Here is a 22,842-nt window from a genome sequence, read left to right as displayed (position 1 = left end):
TGGGCCCCAAAGGAGAGTCCTCGCACAAGGACACGCTCACGAAGTGCTAGGGAGGGGCTTGAAGGGGATGACCTGAAGGCATCACCAGGGGAAGCCTGGAGGGCCCTAAACCAGGGGGCGAACAAGACTATAGAGAGACTGCCTTTAGGGGATAACCAAGGGTGGGAAGGGGGATCATGGATGCCACAAGGCTGATACACGAGGCGGTGAGTTGAAAGGGGGGGGGGGGGGGGAGAAATAGGGTGATGACAGCCGTATACCGGTTTGCCAGAAGTGGCCTACGATGCTGGTATGCATTGGGTCAGACAGTGAGGGCAGGGTGGGGGAATGAGGCTGATGAAGGCACTTGCGTGGGTCGGGGTCGCCGCCTATGCAGGTAATGCCACCCTGGCGTGTTTATGGTCAACAGGAGCAGTTTTCTGGAGAGGTTAGAGCTGGTAAAGGGAGGGTAGGATCTCAGAAGGCAGGGGGAGTGTGTGCGTCGTGTAAGGGAGGGAATTTCAGGTAAGGCAGTTTCACAAGGTTTAGGAGATAGCTCTCAACCCGGCACATCAGACCTTTTCTGGCAGGAAGACACAGGGACGAGTGGTGGTTACCCAGGCAGGCACTTTGTGGCTCTGTGGCACTGGGCTGAAGAGAAGGCGGGCCCCAGGGCGGGCAGCTGGATGGCATCACCGGAGGATTGGATGCAGAAGAGCACAGCCAGAGACGCTCATCGGGGAAGGTGGGATGATCGGGGCTGTGCGCCCAGCAGCGCCACTTTTTCCGGGGAGCAGCATCTTGGTGCGGCAGCAGACAGCAGGGCGCAGTGGGCGGTCCCTGCAGCATGGTATTAGGCTGGTGAGTTCATGGTAAGTGAGGAGCCGGGTGAGTGGAGTCAAGAAGGACCCAAGGATGACAGCGGTGACCTGAACTTTAGTGATGGGAGCTTGGAGGAAGGGGAAATCTCAGACAGGGAGGAGGAGGAACTAGGGAGGTGGGGCAGTAAAGGGGGGGCTTTCTAATCCTGTTGATAAATCGTTACAGGTACCCCGTCCGGCACAAGGAGGCACACAGGAGGAGCCCAGCTGGTTATGCAGAAGGCACAGGAGCGGCCGCCGACCTTGGCACCAGGTATGGGCTTGTGCAATGCCAAGAGGAACATGGTTTCGGTGGCAATTGAAGTGAAAGACGATGTCAGTGAGGGAGAGAGCCGCTTGGTATAAAGGGGTGTATGTGGTGGATGCAGGGGTGACAGACAGTGAGGAGTCAGTGACGTTCTAAGGTTGAGGATAAGTCGGAGCAGCGGGTAGCCAAGGGAACCAAATTGCCCTTCTGGGCACGGCCAAGCCACTGGGAGCTCATTTGATGCAGAGTACAAAAGAAAATATTTGGAAAGGGGAGTACGCAGAGATTTTGAAGCTCTTACACAGGGAGGTTCGACCGAAGGAGGGGGTCAAAAGAAGAAGAATATGAGGTGGCTAATCAGCCGAAGGTACCGTTAATATAGAGAACTGGACAACTGCGTTTTTCATTTTTGCAAGTGTGTATTGTGAATGACATACTGATAGGTCTGTAGCGCTTTTTAAGTAAATGGACGTTATACGGAAAGTGCCAGTGGACTTCCCATCACTTATCGGCCCTTTCAGGAGCGCCCCACCCAAGAGGTGGGGGGCGGCAGCAAAAAGGACAGTCAGGTCAAAATACCAGCACACGCACTGGAGCGTGTTGGGACTACAATAAAGGAGCGTGCACTCGGGAATATTGTAAGTTCCGGCATGAGTTCTCTAAGTATGCAGGACAGCATGCCTTTGTGCATTGTTACAGACAGCCTACCCAGTCGGGGGGGGGAGCGATGCAGGGACCTCCACAAGAACAGGCCAACGCGGGGGCAGACTACCAGTTCCAGAGGACAGCGCTTCAGACAGGGCTTTGCTGGAAAAAGCATGTACTCCAGTTAAGGTCGATCGCTTGACTTTTTGGTTACAAGGATATGACAGGCGACAAGACGCTGACAGATTGATTCAAAGTTTTATGCATGGTTTCCGGTTGGGGTATACGGGCCGAGAGAGCGCAGGTGGGCGGACAACCTCAGATCGGTACGAAGTAGAGAAGCAGTGATGAGGCAAAAGCTGGACAAGGAGGAGGCGGAAGGTCACATGGCTGGCCCTTTTACAGTTTGGCCAATGCAGAACCCGATTGTCTCTCCGATTGGGGTGGTCCTCAAGAATGAAAAAGATCAATTTCGGTTTATCCAACATCTATCCTGGCCGGAGGGCTCCTCGTGAACAATTTCATACCGGTGGAACTGACAAGTCTCATACGCCTCTGTTGACATGGCGGTTGATAATGTGGAATCTATGGGGCCTTGCGCACTGATGGCTAAAACAGACATCAAGTCTGCCTTCCACTTGCTGCCGGTCCACCCCCTTGATTTTGAGTTGCTTGGTATTCCGTTTCAGGTGCAGTGGTATGTAGATAAAGCGCTCCCGATGGGGTGTTCTATTGCCTGCTCTCTTTTTGAATGTTTTAGTACTTGCCTGCAATGGATTTTCACGAGAGTCACGGGGCACAGACATGCAACGCATTAGCTGGATGATTTTTTCCATTGTAGCAAGATTCTCTGAGGTGCGCGGAGATTCTACAACAATTCCAAGTGGTGATGGGGGACCTAGGTGGGCACTTGGCCCTCGAGAAGACCATGGTGCCCTGTACAGCCTTGACATTCTTGGGTATTGAGCTAGATACGGTGAGTGGAACAGCGCGACACCCTGACGAGAAAAAGGTCAAGATATTGCAGAGCATTTATGCTATGATGGAAAAAAGTAAGGTGACGGTGAGGGAGGTGCAGGTGTTGTTGGGTCATCCTAATTTTGCTTGTAGGGTGGTGAGAGCTGGGCAGGCCTTTTGCAGACAGCTGGGGACGTCCTTAGTGGGGCTTTCCCTCCCTCATCACCATGTTAGACTCAAGGAAGGTGGGCGGGAGATCTGCGCATGTGGTGTCTCTTTTTGGAGTCTTTCAAAGGCATTCCGTTGCAGGTATGGTGGGATTAGGACTCGGATGTGCAGGTCTTTTCGGATGCCGCAGTGGCTCATGGCTTTGGACTGTATTGAAATGGACTTTGGTGCGCAGAACGCTGGCCGGCAGCTTGGCTGAATGGAGGACGCGGTATAGCGTTTCTTGAGTTGTTTCCTCTGGTAGTGGCAGTATTTGTTGCAGCACAAACGGTACTGTTTCGGGTGGATAATCTGGCAGAGGTGCAGATGGTTAACAGGCAGTCAAGCCAGGGAAGCTCGAGTTTTGCAGCTGCTTAGAGTGTTTGTGTTGCAGTGTTTACAGCTGGATATTCCGTTTAGGGCGCTACATGTGCCTGGTGTGGACAATGACATTGCGGACGCCTTGTCTCGTCCACAGTGGGAGAGATTCCATGGGTTGGTCTCGGGCATGCCCCGGAGCAGAACGAGAATGCCGGACAGGATGTGGAGCATAGGCACGACAGGATGCTTCGATTAGTAATGAATCCATTAGCGCCCTCCACGTAACGCACCTACATGGGCGCATGGCAGGAGTTTTTTTTAGATCAGGAGTTCGGAGAAGGGTTTTGCATACTGACAGGGTGGAGGATATGGTTTGTTTCATAATGGACTTTATTGCCTGGGGACAGTCAAGGGTGACTAAAGCTGGTAAGATGGGGGTGCTGGGTTTTATGGGTAAGCTCTTGTGTCACCCATCGGCAGGGGAATTGGGACAGAGAATTCTTGAGGGTTAGGGAAAGGGAAAGCCGCTGTCGGTGAGTTTGTTAAAGGGTTTGTTGAGGAGCCTGAGTGTGGTGTGCGTGAATGAGCGAGAGGCTTTGATGTTTAAGACTCTTATGTCATGAATGTTTTTTGGGGCTTTTCGGTTATCTGAATTGTTGAGTACGGGGCAAAAAAAACAGGCATTTCCTGGAGGGATGTTTCCTTAGGTAGGGTGGGGTCACAATTAGATTGAAGTATTCCAAAACGTATCAGGTGGGTAGAGGGCTTGATGTCAGGTAACGGCACTACACAGTAGCGGATATTTGCCCTTTAGCACTGGTCACGCAGTGGCGTGACTACAATAGGTCTCTGGAAGGAGCGGTTTTTCGCCATGAGGATGGGAAGGAGGTCACAGTATGTCAACTTTTAGCGGTCATGAGAAAAGGTTTGGCATTGTTGGGTGAGGATGTGGAGCAAGTTTGTACTCATACCTTTAGGATTGGGGTGGCTATGGAGGCAGGTAGAAGGTGGTGGGGGTAGGATGTAGCTAATGGGGTTGGGGAGGTGGAAGGCAGACAGTTTTAAAAGGTATGTGAGGTTAGGACAGACTGGCTTTTAGGAAAAGGCTAATACTTGTATTTTTCCCCTACAGGTGTGGTACAGGGCCCAGAAGTTTCTATCCTTTCTATTTGGTTGAATGGACATTCCTATATGAAATGGACACAGCGACAAGCGCGTAGAACTGTCATTGGAGAAAACCTGGGTTTGGACAGGAATCAATACCATGTGCGGTGTGATGGAAAAGGACGCCTGAAATGGAGCGAGTTGCTGCCCCGTTTGCGCAAGTTAGCGGTGCGGGGGTTTTATACAGACATTTTGCTTGTGCATGCGGGGGAGAATGACATGGTGGAGAAAACAGGGCTAGATTTAATGAAGAGTATGAAGAGGGATTTAGAAGAGATTCGGAGTAGGTGGCGAGGGTGCCATGTAGTTCTTACAGGTTTCGTACTGCGTCTGGTATGGCACGGGGCAAAAAAGCCAAGCGCCATTGAGAGGACAAGGAGGAAGCTGAATAAAGAGATAAGGTGTTTTTCTGAGGATCGGGGTTTTACCTTCATGAAGCACAAAGATTTACGGTTTGAGGATGTAGAATTCTTTAGAGGTGACGGAGTACACTTGTCTTTCGTGGGGATGGAACTTTATTACTGCATATGAAGGAGATGTTTCACGAAGTTTGACGTGGTGGGTTAACTTGGCGGGGGGCAGAAAAGCCAGACTAGGTGGCTTTTCTGGTGGCAAGGCAGTAAGACTTACATGACAAAATGAAATATGTACGGATAGCGAATCAGACAGGACTCTAGCAGTTATTGAAAGGGGGGGTCAACAGACGGACAGGAAGGTAGACTGACATTAACAGTTATGATATGGGCAGGGACGATTGTCAGGTTGCATTAAGAAATGGAGAAGGTCAACAAACAGGTTTGACAAAGAAAGCAGGTACGGACAAAGTAAATCTGGGCAAGGAAAAGGGGTGGGGGGGGGGGGGGACGACTTTGGATAGGTAATGTTGATGTTTAGTGAGGTTTTAGTTTTGTAAGGCGAAGGCTAAGGTTTGTTATTTGTAAGCACACCCGTTTCCAATAAAGAGGCCTTTTCCACACTCAGCAACTGTGTTATGTTTTCGCCCCCTCTTCCCCAAAGGTCAGTACAGCGCTGGTTCTTTTAGCCTTGCAGGGGCTTTCCATATAGGAAAGTTGAAATGCTGGATAGTAATGAACTAAAGAAAGGAAAGCCGAGCTGCTCTTATCGCGGGGGAGGTGGGAGAGAAACTATGGGAACTTTGATGAGAACACAGAAAGATTTTGTTAAAAGCTGTCAAAGTGTCATGGTATGAAATTCAGAAAATACCTAAAAAAGCATTAAAGAAAACAAAACAAGCTTTTACAATGCAACGGGTCTGCGGTTTGCTTGAGCAATTAGCATTGTAAACTCCTAACCGGACTTTTCTTGCCACATAAATTGAAAAGTAAAATTTTCACATGCACGAGCTGACGACCACAATCAGTGTAAAGTAGACACACAAAGTGAAATAAAAGTACACTTGTAGTGAAACCAAGCGACAGTGTTAAAGGGCTTCTAATACTTTACGAAATGGGAAAAACGTCAAGTTTTAGTAGAGGTGTGTGAGTCACTGAAATCTGAGCTAGACTTGAACCAAATATCCCAGTCTGGCTCAGCTCGCATATATTTTATGCCCATTTCTGTCCCCCGTGGAGGCAGATCGGCCTATTTTTTTTTTTTAAGGGCCCATCTGCCTCAAGAGGGGGCTGAAGCCACTTAGGCACCAGGGATGATGGGTGTGTTTATGGGATGGAGGACGGCCCCTTGGGCAAGGGACCCTCCCCTTTTGGGGGGGAGGGGGGGAGGGACATATTTATGGCCATTTTGGGGCAGAGCTGCCTATTACTTTTTAGGCCCATCTGCCCCAAGGGGGACCGAAGCTACTGGAATGCCAGGGATTTTTTAATTTGTTTATTTCTGGGGGGTGGGGGAGGGTGGCAGGGAGTGGGGCAAGGATCACCCCCCCCACCCCAAGGGGCATAGAACTGTTGGCCATTTCTGCCCCCCTCCTGAGGGCAGATCAGCCTATTTTTTAGTAGGCCCATCTGCCCCTATGGGGGGCAGAATCCACTTAGGCACCAATTTCTAAATGCTTGATGGCCGGTGTTTGTCAACTGGCAAAGTATATGCATTTGTGATTATAACAGTTTTTTTCTCCTTTTTGTTATAGTTCAAAGCTTTTGCTTCCTTTGCTGTGGCTCCTTGCGGTTTTGGCAGTGGTTGACCTGCGGTTTGCATGTTTTAGGTAATTAAAAAAATTACTCCAGATGAGTATTGTTGCCATGCATGAATGACATGTTTGTAGGTGGTGTACTAAATGCAGGATTGTGTGTGAAATTGTCCTTAGATTTGTGCACAATGATATTTGTGTTGTCCTATTTCTAATTTGCTTTTCTTTTTCTTTCTAGTGGGATACCATTGGTGATTGGCTGTGTCTGTGCAGAGTAGTTGTTGGTGAGTAGGTTTTTCCGGCAAGTGAGCGGCAGAGTTTCAGTACATAACTCTTTGTGATCAAGCCACACTTTATTACTTATCTTACACAGTGCTGGCTGTTGGTGGTGCATTTGTCCAGTTACTTTTCGTAGGAAGGATCATGGCTTGCCGCAGGATGACCGCTCAGCAGGTTGTTGGTATGCTTTTTGAGCCATTGTCTGATCATGATTATGAGACTGACTGCATCTGAGGCAGAGGAGGAAGTGAGAGATTCTGGCAGTGAAGTTTCTGTCTGAGAGGAATCTTCTGATGAGGAAGCCATTCCCAGTACAGATGAACGGCCTGTTTTAGAGGAGAACACTGATGTGCCAATAGTGCAGCAACCTGGGGCTGAAAGATTTCCCGCTGGAAGACCAGAACTCTGGGCTGCCCCAAACATGCAGCAGCCAGAGTTGCCTGCCTTTACTGGTCTCCTGGGGTGTAGAGTCAATACGGAGAACTTTCTGCTCGTCAATTTCTATGAGTTATTTATGGATGATGTGTTTTTGGAAGAGATTGTTGAGCAGACTAATCTGTATGCAGAGCAGTATTTGAGGGACAACGCTGGCAGAATTAGGCCACACTCTAGGGCTACTCAGTAGATTCCTACAAATTTGGAAGGGATGAAAAGGTTTTTTGGTTTCACTGGCTTCTTATTGGTGTACTAGTCGCTTGATGGCAGCGGCTATATTTCCTGCAACCATGAGTCGTAACCGGTATTTGCTTCTTTTTAGGATGCTGCATTTTGTTGACAATGCTTTAGCCTTGCCACAAGATCACCCTGATTCTGACTGTCTTTTTAAGATTAGGCCTGTTCTTGATCATTTTGTAGATCGGTTTTCAGAGGTCTATGTTCCAGGCAAAGAAATAGCTGTGGACGAGTCTTTGGTCCTCTTCAAGGATCGTTTGGTTTTGAGGCAGTACATGCCTAGCAAGAGGGCACGATATGGAATTAAATTGTATATGCTGACTGAAAGTAGTACAGGATGTGTGTATAATATCTGGGTCTACTGGTAGGGGTTCCAATATTGACCCCCCTGGTTGTCCTCCCACTTTTGGAGTTACCGACGACTGTTTAACAAAGGTCACCATTTGTACGTAGATAAATTTTATACTGGAGTGCAGTTGTTCAAGGAATGTTTAGAGTTGACACTGTTGCTTATGGCACAATTCGTTGTGACCGAAAAGGCTATCCAAGGGAGCTTGTCTGTGTATTAAAAAAAAAAAAAAAAAAAAAAAAAAACAAACACACGAGGCGACAGTGTAGTGCCTTGCGGAATGATGAGCTGCTAGCTCTGAAATGTACAGACAGGAGAGATGTCTACATGCTAAGAACCATCCATGATGAGATTACTTCCCCCTTGTTGGGGCCAGGCTGCTGAAGTGCACAAACCTGCGTGCATTTTAGATTATAATAAAGCACATGGGAGGTGTAGATGGAGTTAATCAGAGGATGAAACCTTATACTGCTATTCGTAAGTCTTACGTTGGGTATAAGAAGTTAGGAATTCACCTCTTCCACTTGACAACTTTTAATGCTTTTATTGTGTTCAAGGATAGATCTCCAGAGTCAAAGATGACATTTGTGAAATATCAGGAGTTAGTGATAGAGAGCCTTATTGTGGTGGAACAGGCAAGAGTTCCTATAGAAGCCGTGGTGGAGGATGTGGCTAGATTGAAAGATTGCCACTTTACTGAGCACATGCCTCCCACACCCAAAAAAAAAGACTTTCCAGCTAAGAAATGTACAGTCTGTGCTCCGGAGGGGGACTCAAATGTACTGCCCAGATTGTCCTTCAAAGCCTGGCATGTATGTGGGTGGCTGTTTCAGGAATTACCACACCCAGAAGAATTACTGGGAACTACCATATGTAAACTGCCTGTTTTATATTTTCAGGTGTTCAGTTTCATGGTTAGCATTCCTGTCATGTATTTAGTTAGAGCTTTTGTGTTTGTAGTTTTGTACTTATTTCTAATTAATTAGTGGTTTCTTGGAGAAAAAATAAAAATAAAAAAAAGTGGATGCCATTGTGTGTGGAGTGGCGCTTGGCTTGTGGTTTATATATTGACTTGCTGTTGGCTACTGCAACACACTGCCAGCCAAACGCCAGTCCACACACTCCCATTAGCTTGTGTGATTGCTCTTTCAGGCATGTGGGCGTAGGTAGGTGATGGGCCCTTGAGTGGCAATGTCTGTCGATGCAAGTGTTGTAATGTGCTTGTCCCGTGGCTGGCAGCGTGAATAGTCTTGTGCATGTCATGTATGAAAGGTGTGTGAACGAACTGTAAAGCAGCTGGTGCCTTGTCGTGGCTTTACAGCTCACGAGCTGTGAGTCCCTGGTTCTGTTTTTTGGCCTTTCAGTTAATAACAGTGCATTTCATTTTTGTGAAACCACTTGTTAATAAAATTTGATCTACTGAACCATCACTCACCCTTATCCCACAAACAACCAGTATGTGTGGTAAAAATGTAAAAATGACAAAACCTGTTCCGCTGTAATCCGGTGTTGCAGCACACCTGTGACACGCTAGGTGTCTTGGGTGGGACCCAGATGATGAAGCATGCCACCAACTTGGTTTGTGGGTGAGGGCTCTTTTCAACATAACTTAAGTGCGTTTCTTTTCACAATTATAGTGTTTGGAACATCACATAAGTACGTTGACACATCAAAATGACCTCTTGCAAAACTACCTGTGTTGGGGGGGGGGAGGGGTGGCATCTATGTTTTTAGTCCTGGGTGCGGTCTTCATCTAGGGAATCCTACCAAACCCAGACATGTTTTAAAAATAGACACCCCAAGGAGTCGTGGCTTGCCTGGATCCCCCAACCTTTTCTTACCCAGACTCCTCTGCAAACCTCAAAATTTGCTTAAAAAGCATTTTCCTCACTTTTCTTTGTAGGATCACCGCTCCGGCACACATTTCCTACCACCCAGCGTTCCCCTCAGTCTCCCAAGTAAAATGATACCTCACTTTTGTGGGTCCCCAAAACAGAGTCAGTCTAAAAGATGCGGAAAAAAAAAATATGCGTTTATCAACTCGCTGTGCTATCCCCAATCTCTACAGGTTTTTGCCATTTTTCTGTTGCAGGCACCTGGGCCACCCACACAAGTGAGGTATCATTTTTATCAGGAGACTTGGGGGAATTCTGGGTGGAAAGAAATGTGTTGCTCCTCTTAGATTCCAGAACTTTTTGGCACCGAAATGAGAGGAAAAAGTGTTTTTTTTGGCCAAATTGAGGTTTGCAAAGGATTCTGGGTAACAGAACCTGTTCAGAGCCCCCCAAGTCACCCCATCTTGGATTCCCCTAGGTGTCTAGTTTTAAAAAAATGCAAGGTTTGGTAGATTTCCCTAGTTGCCGGCTGAGCTAGAGGCCAAAATCCTCAGCTAGGCACTTTGCAAAAAACAGCTCTGTTTTCGTTTGGAAAATGTGATGTGTCCACGTTGTGTTTTGGGACATTTCCTGTCACGGGCACTAGGCCTACCCACACAAGTGAGGTACCATTTTTAATCAGGAGACTTGGCGGAATGTTGGGTGGAAGGAAATTTGTGGCTCCTCTCAGATTCCAGAACTTTGTCACCAAAATGAGAGGAAAGTGTTTTTTTGTCCACATTGAGGTTTGCAAAAGGATTCTGGGTAACAAAACCTGGTCAGAGCCCTACAAGTCACCCCATCTTGGATTCCCCTAGGTGTCTAGTTTTCAGAAATGTGCAGGTTTGCTAGGTTTCCCTAGATGCCGGCTGAGCTAGAGGCCAAAATCTACAGCAAGGCACTTTGCAAAAAACTTGTCAGATTTCAATGTAAAAATGTGATGCGTCCCTATTGTGTTTCCTGTCGCGAGCATTAGGCCTAGCCAAGCAAGTGTTATTGCCCCTTTTCTTGCTCTACATTTTTTCCTTCCAAATGTAAGACAGTGTGTAAAAAAGACGTCTAATTGAGAAATGCCCTGTAATTCACATGCTAGTATGGGCACCCCGGAATTCAGAGATGTACAAATAACCACTGCTTCTCAACACCTTATCTTGTGCCCATTTTGGAAATACAAAGGTTTTCTTGATACCTATTTTTCACTTTTTATATTTAAGCAAATGAATTGCTGTAGACCCGGTATAGAATGAAAATCCATTGCAAGGTGCAGCTCATTTATTGGCTCTGGGTACCTAGGGTTCTTGATGAACCTACAAGCCCTATATACCCCCACAACCAGAAGAGTCCAGCAGAGGTAACCGAATATTGCTTTCAAAAATCGCAGGGAAAAGTTAGAGTAAAACGTGAAGAAAAATGGCTGTTTTTTTTTTTTTAAACCTTAATTTCAATATATATTTTTTTTTATTTCAGGTCTTATTTTCTGTAGGTAAACAAATTACCCCTTACTGAACTCAAAAATGTTTCTACTTTCTGGGATCCAGCACTGGTTTCACACCCGTTTCTGTCACTAACTGGAAGGAGGCTTAAAGCACACACACACAAAAAAAAAAAAAGTAAAAATGGGTTATGTCCCAGTAAAATGCCAAAAGTGTGTTGAAAAATTGGGTTTTCTGATTCAAGTCTGCCTGTTCCTGAAAGCTGGCAAGATGGCGATTTTAGCACCACAAACACTTTGTTGATGAAAACCACAAGCCTTCTTCTGCAGCCCTTTTCCCATTTGTTTGAAAAAAATAAAAAAATAAAAAAAATAAAAAAAATACATTTTCGCTGTATTTTGGCTAATTTCTTGGTTTCCTTCAGGGGAACCCACAAAGCCTGGGTATCTCTAGAATCCCTATGATGCTGGAAAAAAAGGATGCAAATTTGGCATGGGTAGTTTATGGGGACACAAAGTTATGAGGGCATAAGCGCGAACTGATGCAAATAGCCAAAAAAAGGCTTGGCACAGGAGGGGAAAGGCCTGGCAGCGAAGGGGTTAATGGGAATGTTGTGAGTTTTTCCAAGTTTGCTTTTTAATTTTAAATGACGATATGCTAGACTAGTATATCAATGTGTCTTTTTTGTTGCTAATGTATGCCATTTGCCAGCACTTCAACTGCGGCCACCCATCCTTAATAATATATCCTGTACTTGTCCTGCTCCCATGGAATAAAAGGTAAGCATGCCCAAATAAACTTAAGAATCCAATTTCACATTCTTTCACATATACAGGATGTTTTACAATTTGCTTCTTTATATATACACACACACTTTATCAGCAAATATTTAAATTTTCTAAACAGCGGCAGACCCCAGAGTACTGGTCTCTGACACCTAGAGGTCCATGGACCACTGATTAAGAACCGTTGCGTTATGCCACATATAACGTATGTGTAACAAATAACTTGCCTCTTCATTCATGAACAGCATTGTCATCAGGGAACAGGCGGCAAGAATGTTTCTATGTTGCATACAGTTATTTTCATTTTGTGCTTGGAAAAATATTATTTTGAGCAACAGGGATCCTCCATGTCGTTCGCAGGCAACAGGTTTGTGAATTTACAGGGAAAATAGGTTACTACCAAGGCAAGTGTTGACTGCTTTAGTTAAGATGATTTGTGTAAGGTCACCCAATTGAAAGCTTAAACACAGGTTGTGTTTTACAAAACTAAAAGTTACGAAATAATGTTTGGTCCTTCAAAGGTTTACAAGCCTTATTCTTATGTCAAGAGTTCCAATTCCAGGACAATAAATAGTTGAGACAGCTCGGCCTCTGCATTTTTTGAAGAGACAAACTATATACACTCCTCATTCCAGGAGACTCCTGGATATGCCTGGATACCTGTTAATGGGGAGTCAACACATCAGTTTTAATATCTACCTGAGGAATCCACTTCATCTTTGCATTTCATGTACTATCTAGGTTAGCTAGGCCAGTTTGTGACTATCTTATGCTCAGTTTAGGGCTCAAGACGTTTTTTATTTTTTTTAAAGAAAAAAAATAAATAAAGATGAAAAAATAAAAAAATTACTCATTTCATTGCTTCATACAGAACCAGTTCAGCACTATGGAACATTTAGTATGATGGAATTACGAAGGACATGAAGAAAATATTGCACTCATGTGAGCTGTACACCAACATGACATTAGGAGTTAATTAGCTGACTTTTGTGGTTGTTAGAGTGGAGAAAGGTGTGGGGGTGCTAGAGTATTAGGACTATTTAGGATGCTGATTAGTAAGGGAACTAACAAAAAGAAAAAGCAAGCCTGAAAATGCGTTACTGCTTAAAAGACGTGAGGATGATTGTTATTTTATGTGCGGTCTACTCTATATGTACTATGTATAGCAAACCCCTCTCCAAAGATGTTTAAATGTGCTGTTAAAAACTTTCATAAAATTTAAATTTCTGTTTTGAGAAGATCTAGAACAAGGGTCTTCAACCTTTTCTGTAGTGAGAGCTACATCTGATCCGTGAAAATCATCGCGAGCTACCAAAAGCTAAACAATTATTGCATTATTATCAGACAGCCCCACGCTCAGCTTCCTTGACTTTGAGCCTAATGTTCATAGAGCCAGATACTACTGTTTGTGCTAAATAATTTGACATGGGTACTATGTCAGTGCTGCAATGCGACAGCGAGTGTGTGGTCTTTGGATATGTATGAACATGTGTGCATATGAATGGAATCTATGTGTGTTGTATATACTTGTGGCACAGGACATACCTTTTGCCATATGTGGCACCGTTTCATATATAAGAAAAACATACATTTTCTCCTATTAAAAAAAAAAAAATGGTTGTAAGTGTAAAAATCTTCACAATGTGGAACATTTTTCTGCACTTTAAATTCACCCCATTTACAAATGGGCTAAATTTTCAGTGATAAATATTGCACAGTTTTCCAATAGGCACTGGGAATGAGGGGCCTGCTGTTTCTAAATGCAACACTGAAAAAAAATTGAGAAAATTAAAAGTTACCTTAATTATGAGATAACTTTCCTTTTTGATTTTCCCAGATTTAAAAGCATTGAGAATCATAATTGTATTCTCACTTGGAATACCGAGTTGGCAAAGAATTTTAGTGCTTCAATTCTTCACTGCTGTGCCCTTGGTCATAAATCTGACTCCAGCCTGCTCCTTATCAGGTCCTGCTATCTGCTGCCTGATCATAATAATGTAAAATAAACACAGCCTCCCCTTCACTTTAAAAGGGAAAATGTGAGGCCATGCTTATTTAGAAATGAACTCCAGGCTGTGAGCTTCTCTGAAGAGGTCTGAGAACTACTGGTAGTTTGTTAACTGGTTGGAAACACCTGATCTAGAACCACACCTTTTACAGGATAAATATCTGTATTTTTTTAAATAAAACATATAGAAAAACTAGGATGTATTTGCTTTATTTCCATTATTTAGATTTATTAATAGACCATGTGTTCTTAATAATTCCATTGAGGTATACTGCCCAAGGACTTAATTGTGCCACCTACCGGATTGGAAAAGCAGTGTGTCTGATACACTACCAAACAGTTTGAGTGTCTTCTGCCTCACTGTTCCCACTTGCACTAGAACGCATCTCCCAGTCAGATGGTGCTAGCACCCAGTATTGTATGAGTGCAGACCACTTACTGAGAGGCAAGTTGACCTTGCGGTGCCAAAGGACAGTAACTGATGTGGAAGGAAACGCTCACTGTTACAGCTGCATCTTAGGCACCATCATACACCCCATCACTCCTGTATCATATTTCCACCCTCTCAAACCCCAAGGCACTCAGACTCTTTCCCCGCCAGGTCTTTTCGGTTTCCCAACTTTCCATCAACACCGCAGTGCTGAATCTCCTTTACCTAGTGCTGCACTCTCTGCAGAGGGGGACAGATTTTGCGAATGCCCATTCCATTCAAGTACAGCCCTCTCTTCTCTTTCTATCCATCGTCCAGTGGCTTGAAGCATCTAGATGATATATTAAGTGAGACACAACTACGGTAAGAGTCAGCTCGATTCCACTGTCCCCCATTTCTAAAAGATACTTGCCTCTGCGCTGCCTCGGAGGTGCCTTGCTTCCCTCACCTAATCTATGCAGAACACAATTGTCCCTATGCATTTCTCTTAAGGGATCATTTCTGAAGATGCTGCTGTGCGAGTTATTGATGAGGCAGCAGGACAGCTCAGTAAGCTTAGAAACCGCACATGAAGTCAGTCAAGAGTTTCCTCAATATAAAAATACAACCAACATTTAAAAAAAAAAAAAAAAATACACAAAACTTTTAAGGTACATATTCACCTGTAACTGCAGGTGAATGTGCCAGTACTTTATGAAGCCTGTTACACAATATAATTTGTAGCTGCATTCACACACCACATAATTAGTTCTGCTTGAATACTTTTCGGGTACCCTGGATAGCAGGTAGCCTGAAAAGAAATGCATCTACATTGGCATGGGGAAACTGGGGATTATATAGGGCTTGTGGCTGAAGAGAATGTAGGAATGTAAAAAGCTAGATCAGGCCTTGAAAAATCATAAAATTGTTACTAGCCCTGCAAGTCTAGTCACTTAAACTGGCCTAACTGTAATATTTTTGACCCATAAACTGGTTTCAAATTATGTAATCTGGGCAAATATTTCAATTCACAGAGCTGCTATTTTCTTCATCACATATGATAGCACTTTTAAATGTAAGTGCAGCATGTCTGCCGCACACACACACAAAAAATAAAAAAAAAAAAAACACACACAACTCATGTTTATTAGACTAAATGTTTGTTCCATACGTAATATAAATCTTGCCACATATAGGATACACATGACCCGACCTGCCTCTTAGTCAAGGCCACTGGGTTTATGCAATTGTGTTGCTACGGCGATTTTCGCATAATTTTTATTTTGCTGTATTTGCCACATAATCCATTATCTTCTGCATAATCTACAGATTAACAAAAAAAATCTTTCTAGTTCAAATGGTTCAAGTTACTAAATATGTGACGACATGTCTTCCTGCGCAGTGAAAGGCCCTTTGCAAAGGGGACAGGTCATCCTTCTGTTGCTTATTGCTCTATTCGGGTCTTAAGTTGGTACTAATGAGGTGCACGCAATGCCCAGTTGTGTTACCAAGTTTAAAAATGACAAACTAATGAAGTAATGGTATTGCAAAATATGCTTCATAATGCGCCTTTCCTTGCCACAAAATTTTCTCAAACTGGCCACATAATTTGGACCTCTAGTACGCATAATTTCAGTGGCCCTGCTCTTAGTTAATTAAGAAGGGAAATGGCCTTTACAATGCAGCCGGAACCACGCAGGTCGTAAGCAAAACAACGCTTGCCTGAATGAACAACTGCCTTTTTCTCTGCTTTCACCATGCATGTGCTAAACCACATGTGTGGTTAAGGCAGAGCGGTCTAGTGGATTGGGAGAGGATGCAGTTAAGTGGGGCAGGGTTTGGGGGGGGTATTTTATTTATTTATTTTTAAAAGGGCAGGTCGTTTATTTTTTAGTGGTGTGGAAGGTTTAAGGAGGGCGGGAGGAGAGGAGGACACTGAGGCTGGGCATGGTTTGGGGTAGTGTTTAGTGGTGGGGTGGATTTAAGGCGGTCAGGGGCAGTTTACTTATTAGGGGTGGGTGAAGGTTTTAGGGCTCAGGTTGGGTGGTGTCAGGATAGTTTAGTTTATAGGGGGAATGGTGGAGGTTGGGGTATTTTTTTTAGGGCTTAGCATGGGTGGGGGTACTTTAGCTATTAGGGGTGGGGAGGTTTTAGGGCTCAGTGTGGGTAGTTTACTTATTAGGGGTGGGAATAGTTTTGGGCCTCAGGGCGAGGGAGTGTGGTTGGGGTATTTTTTTTTTTTTTTGATTTTTTATGACAACCACGCATGCTGTTTCCACATGTGCCTTTAAGCATGCTTTTACAACAAAGTTTGTTGTAAGGGTATGCATGGAAAAGACGCAGTCGGGGTTCAGACCCCGTTGTTAAGGCATGCATCAGAATGTCATACAATCCATTAACAGCATTACCATTGGGGCAAGACTGTTTCTCTAAACATGGTTCAAAACAATAACTTTTGCTGAAGATGTAACTAAAGCATGAAGTGGTAACACTAATTTCCAAACAGCACATTTTACATTGAAATAGCCAAAAAAAATCCAAGTGATGTGGTTTTATTGATAAAACTAAACAGTAATGTTTGGAAATCGCGTTTCTGCAAATATGTGTCATTTGGACAGCAATAAGTAAAGTGTTCTGATTTTTTTTGGCTGCTATTTAAATCTTCGCTTCACATTTCTGAATTACTAAACTAAAAAAGTGCATTTGTAATTCTTGATATATTTGCACTATTTAGTTACAAGCTATTTAAATGTTGTGTGTTCTAAGACTGACATCCTAAAGCCTTTTGTTGCAAAATGATTGTCAAAAACCTCACTTTACAAAATCGCCTAATTGTAGTAAGAGAAAAAACATTGTAAAAAAAAAAAAAAACTATTTTTCAGGGTAAGACAAGCAGCACTTAGTAAAAAGACAACCTGACATTTGACCTCTGTCCTTAAACAGACAATAAATATGTCAAAATAAAACAAGATTTAAAGGCATCTTTATTGCTCATTCATTTCTGAATGAACAGAACACCTATTCCTTTCCAACTCAAGTTCACTCACCAGAAAGGACAAGCAGGTCCTAAAAATAGCTGACCTGATAAAATCTCACTTCAGTGTTTTTTTCGAGGCATGTAGATGGATATAAAACAATATAAGTCTTTCACGTACTGTCAAATTGCTCACATTAATTTACTAGATATCCATCTCACAATTAATTCCAGTCTGTTCTGCACCTAGACTCAAACTTAACTAAATGTCAAATACGTAATTGAATAAAACGTAGAAGAACAAGCACTGGAGAAGTCAATAGGTCTGGCTTTGGCTGATGACTTTGCTAACTTTTTTGTAAAAAACTGTACACGGCTGGTGATTATTTTTTAGCTCTTAAGCGCACATGGTACGAGGCAAAGAGGAAAAAGCAATGGATGACGTGGGCTTTGTATGTGCCCAATGCTGTGAGGGGTAGGAACAAAAACATAAATCATACATTGACCGATGGATAAAGACAGCTAGGTGAAAGTTTAGAGCAACACTTTTTAAAATAAAAATACCTTTGTAACGCCAAAGTTAAAAAAAAAAAAAAAAAAAAAAACACCCAAACACCCACACACACACAATGAAGCAATAGATCTCTAAACAAAGAGAATGAATACCTCGAAAAGCAATGAACCCATTTGGGAGGGCCAAAGTGACGTATGACTGCTCAGCCCCCACAACTGTTGTACCTCAGAAAAAAGGCTGGAACACCCCTTGGGGTGGTGCACTGACAGTAAGTTTCTGAATGCATAAATTAGCTGTTTATAGCCACCAGTTGTCTCCTGGGATAGATTTACACACAGGCAATGTCATATAGCAGCAACAACAGTATCCGGCATTAAGGATGTGTTAACACAGCAACATGTCTGCAGCACAGAACTAGTCTGCATCGTAATGTGAATGAGGGACAACCTTTCCAGCAGACACTGCTATTGGTGTCTAAACATATGATGCGGCAGACCATGTTTCTCACCTTAAGGTTAAGGAACTTGACATAAAGAGCTTTAAGTGCTCAGCACCGACAGTTTAAAAAAAAAAAAAAAAAAAGGAGGCATTGAGAGGTGTCCCTATCGGGCTCTTCATTTTTACCCTCACCCTTCAGTGCCTTTGATGTAACTCCAAAGAGACTCATTATAGTTCTTTCCCAGTCTCATCGTTTCAGAAATTATGCATTTTCAAAATTATATATATATATAAAACAAAGCCAGTGTTGTTAATTACTTATCTTATACAACTAACAACCATCCTGGCTTATTGTCAGTGTTACTTGTTGTTATATCTGGATGCAATGACAAACATACATCAAAATACCAATCGAGCAGCACAGTATGCTATGCACAGATTTTTAGCTTACGTGCTTTTAAACCATGATCTTAGGCACATAGGCCACGCACTTTTGAGAGATCCGCCCCAATCAATTTTTTCATTCCACTTAAAGCCCTGTGGCCATGGGTATTTGAAACTGCCTTACAGAAAGTATTCAGTACTTCCATTCTGACTGAAAGAAATGTGTAGATTGGATATCTGGGATCATTCTCTAATTAGGTGGCAGGTGGCAGTACCACTGTTCCTTCCTTACACTACCACTATTCAATGTGTGTATATGACAACTGGGGCAGATACTTAATTGGACACAGATTCACAGCCATCTAAAGGACGAAAGGGGTAGCCAAATATCACTAAAATAAAACCACATCCGAAAACAAATGACAGATCTCAGTTTAAAAAGTGATGAAACCATGCCTTGGAGCTAGGAGGAATCTAACAGAATCTATCCCATCATAATGGGACACAACACAGAGAAAGAAATCTGAGGGACTTTAATACATTTTGCGATCAGATGGCAACGCTGAAGGTTCTGAAGCACAAAGAACGGCCAACACATTCTCCCAACTCCTACTGGCCAGATGCAGTTAGTTTCGACTGACTTCTTTTACCGTACGCCCATGCACTGTCAGGAATTACTAAAGAGATTGTGGTTTTTAGAATGCGAGCAAACTTGGCACTGAGGACACAAATATTTTGGATGAAGCACTAGCAAAGGGAAACATGCGGCTAGCAAAAGATCTACCCTAACACAGGCGATTGTGTTTCCCAGCACTGTGTACACAACAGATTAATGGGAGATCCAAGCTAAAGCCAAGCACTCTGCCAGATGTAGCCAATCCGCTGCCTAGAAGGCAGGAAACAACCAGACCACAAACAGGTAAAAATTGGGCTCGGCTAGAGGAGGCAGTCAAATGCCTGGCGACACTCAAAATGGTTCAAAAGACATGCAGCTTCTGAAAAAACAGACTGTGTGAGCAGTATCTGTAAAACCTTCAAAGTCCAGGTGCGTTTTGGCAGTCAGTGACGTTTTAGGATATCCATCCTCAGCAAGAGCGTAATGAAACCCCAGTTCAGCTTGAAGAGCAGAGTGATATGTTTCCTGCCATTTCTTAACTTTGATCTACGGCTGCCTGGTCGGCAAAACCGAAGCAAAAAATAACAAAAACTAGGAATAAACGGCCATACCACAGCAGTGGAGTTGGACCAAAGGTTGCAAAAGAAGCCAAGAAAAGTAAAAGAGAAAGACAACTTATACAAATGACAAAGAAAGCAATGGTCAGACGCAAATGAAGATAGAGTGCAAAGGAAGACAGGCAGAACGCAAATAGGGAAATACACAAAAAGAGGAAGCAGGATGGGAAAATGGTGCAAAGACGAATGTAAAAAAAGGAAAGCAGGGATTGAAGGAAGTAAAATGAAGGGAAAGAAGGGCAGCAAGAAAACAGACGAGAGGACTGAGAAAATGAAAGAAGGGTAGTAAGAAAATATAAATGAAAGGAACAGATCGACGGAAAAAAGAAGTAAGAATTAGAGAATTGAGTCAGTGCAGAAAGAAACACGTATGGAAAAGAGTTAGGACAAGAGGATTATAAGAACAAAGGAAATAAGCAATTAACGTAAAAATGCAGAGGACTTAAGGACAGAAAGCTAGAAATAAATACATGAAACGAAAGAAGACTGGACTGAAGAAAAAAAAGGAATTAAGGAAAACGTAAATAATACTGGAAAGAAAGACGACAGCAAATAAAAGAAAGTAGATCAAAAGAATAAGTGGAATAAATCAATTTGTAATGGTAAATATGCAGTGTTCAGACAAATTATTTTAAAATAATGATGTAAAAGCCCCATTTCTCGAAATCATTTTGAGGGTTCGTTTCCACAGGCCTTCGTAGGAAAGGTCAGGATCGCTCGCTTTCTCCGTCATTTGTTACCATATAATTCAATGTGACAATTGTTTTAATTTTCTGCCAACTCTCTTGGCCCTCAGAAAGGCGGAATTCGATGGACACAGCCTCATATCGCGATAACCTTTGAAAGACCTCTATCACGTGTGACTTTACTCTAGTTCCATCAGCCTCTCAAACAATTGTAGAGCGCAGTGGTCACAAACATGTGGTCTGGGGACCCCTGGGGGTCTGCGAAGTCTTCCCAGGGGGTACGCGACTGCTTAGAAAATTAAATATTAACAGATTAGGTCCCCAACTTTCAACAATGACTCACTGTGGGGTCCCCAGATTCCAATAATGATTCAGTGTGTTGGGGGGGGAGGGGGGGGTGTACCCATGTTCCAGTAATAATAAAGTGAGGGTCCACAGAAGTCATGATTGGGAACCACTTGTATAGCGCAATTAATTTAACACGAAACGGTCTGCTTCCGGTATAGGTTGTCATATACGGTCGCATTTTAAATTGGGCCACAAGACAATCTGCTTCCTGCGCAAGTAGTACTATACAGATAGTTACATTTGAATTGACCGTCTTTGGAGGCATAAATATCCAGGAATCAAAAATTGTTAAAAAAAGCATTTCATTCGGTACGCGTTTCCACTAAAATGTTATTTTTATGAGCTTCAGGAACCTTTGTATGTAACGATAACAATTGCGCTACACGGTGCTTCGCGTGCTTTACGGTTTAATTGCCTTTCGCTGCTGCCGTGTAAGACATTGCCGTGCGGAGAGATGGTTTTCCTTATATCAGCGCAATTGCGCCTCTCCCCTTAGACCCAAATATTTTACCTGGAGACCATTACCTTAACACCTTTCTGCTCCCAACGCTTTCTTTAAATTAAAAAAGGTGGGTGGGGGCTTGCACATCCGGCTCCGTCTGGGTGGTTTTAAACGCTGCGTGGCCTTAATAGTCGTAGGGGGAGACTGGGCTTAAGACAGACCTATAAAGAGCGTGTATATCCGAGGCCCCGAGGAGCATCGCAATCTTCATTATACAAGTGGGAAACCTCGCATGTGCAGCATTGACAAGCTCCTAGGTAGTCTCGGACACACGCTCTTTGCAGGGCAGCCAACTCTTACCACCGCCCTGCGTTCTCCCCACTCTTGTCTGCTTCGTCAGCGCACGGCCTTATGCCTTCGGCGGGGGTCTAAGGATGTGAGTGAGATCGGACTTCTTTATAGCTGCCTAGGTACAAGTATCGCCAGGTCTCCAAGCAATGACAAATTAAAACATCCAAAGGGCACTTCCGTACCAGGAGAGCAGCAGACACGGTAGTCCACCGCCTGTGGTGGTGGAGCCGGGGAGCACTCTCGCCTGGCTGCTGCAGACCAGAGGACATCCCTGGAAAAGGGTACAGTGTGTCAGTTCGTAAATGAGTCGCCCACGCCCCTGTGGGAACTGGGGCAGGCAGCGCCCTTGGAGTCTCCGCACAGCTCTACGGCACAAGCGAACACAGCCTCACTGACGTCACAGACACTCCCAGCTGCGACCCCCATCCAAGCGACCCCACGACCCCGGGGTCAGCAGGTCACACGTGCCGTGGGCCCGGCCACACACAAAAAAAACCCTGACGGCTGGCTCATTTGCCGCGCCCCTTCCTTCATTTCCACGCTAGCATCCCACCGGTGCAGCTTCCTACCTCCAGCTCCTCACAGTACGGTCTGGAGGCCGCACTGGGCCCCTTCTCAGCCGCTGCGGCTCTAGATGACCGGTGCCTCCCCGCCCTGCTGCGTCCAGAGCTAGTCCCAGGCTCTCAAGGAAACGGATACCTGTTTAATCGATGGCTCTTGACGACACAATCAAAAAAGTCAAACCTTGGCTTCCATTGGCCGTTTGGAGACGCAGATCCCGCCTCTTCTCTCGCGTCCAAGATATCCATTGGGCGGCATAAGTGCGTTGTGATGAAAGAGGATAGTCCGTCGGGCCCTAAAGCTCTCAGGTTGCGCGACTGATTCCCGACAATACGAAACGTAGCCGAGTGCAGGAATGGGGAGGAGGTGATATATTTACCGAAAAATCCTCCGTGCTGTCAAACACTCCATGTTTTGACAAATGCGGCATATGTGATGTAGAGTGCATTTGGCCAACCATGACCACAAGTTACCCTAAAATAAAGGGTAACATAGGAGACGGCTCCCCGCCATGCACAGTTTATATTGACTCGCCCCAATACCCTCAAAGGCCCTTTAAAGCAGCAGGGATATAAACACTCTGTAGGGGACCAT

At 44.2% G+C, this 22,842-nt stretch overlaps 1 protein-coding gene across 2 annotated transcripts in view; it reads right to left on the bottom strand.

The window, feature by feature from the left end:
* ZDHHC9 (zinc finger DHHC-type palmitoyltransferase 9) overlaps positions 1–22,437 on the bottom strand; it is a 226,470-nt gene extending 204,033 nt beyond the window's left edge. The window contains exon 1 of one of the 2 annotated variants that reach the window (XM_069212928.1): positions 22,387–22,437. The gene's annotated coding sequence lies outside the window, so the exon portion shown is untranslated. Of the gene's footprint in view, positions 1–22,256 lie in introns of both variants that reach the window. The other variant, XM_069212920.1, reaches the window with a different exon arrangement.
* Between the last annotated feature and the right edge of the window lie 405 nt (positions 22,438–22,842).

This window comes from Pleurodeles waltl, chromosome 2_1 (genome assembly GCF_031143425.1).
Source record: "Pleurodeles waltl isolate 20211129_DDA chromosome 2_1, aPleWal1.hap1.20221129, whole genome shotgun sequence".
Lineage (NCBI taxonomy): Eukaryota > Metazoa > Chordata > Amphibia > Caudata > Salamandridae > Pleurodeles > Pleurodeles waltl.
This window is presented reverse-complemented; position numbering and strand designations above follow the sequence as displayed.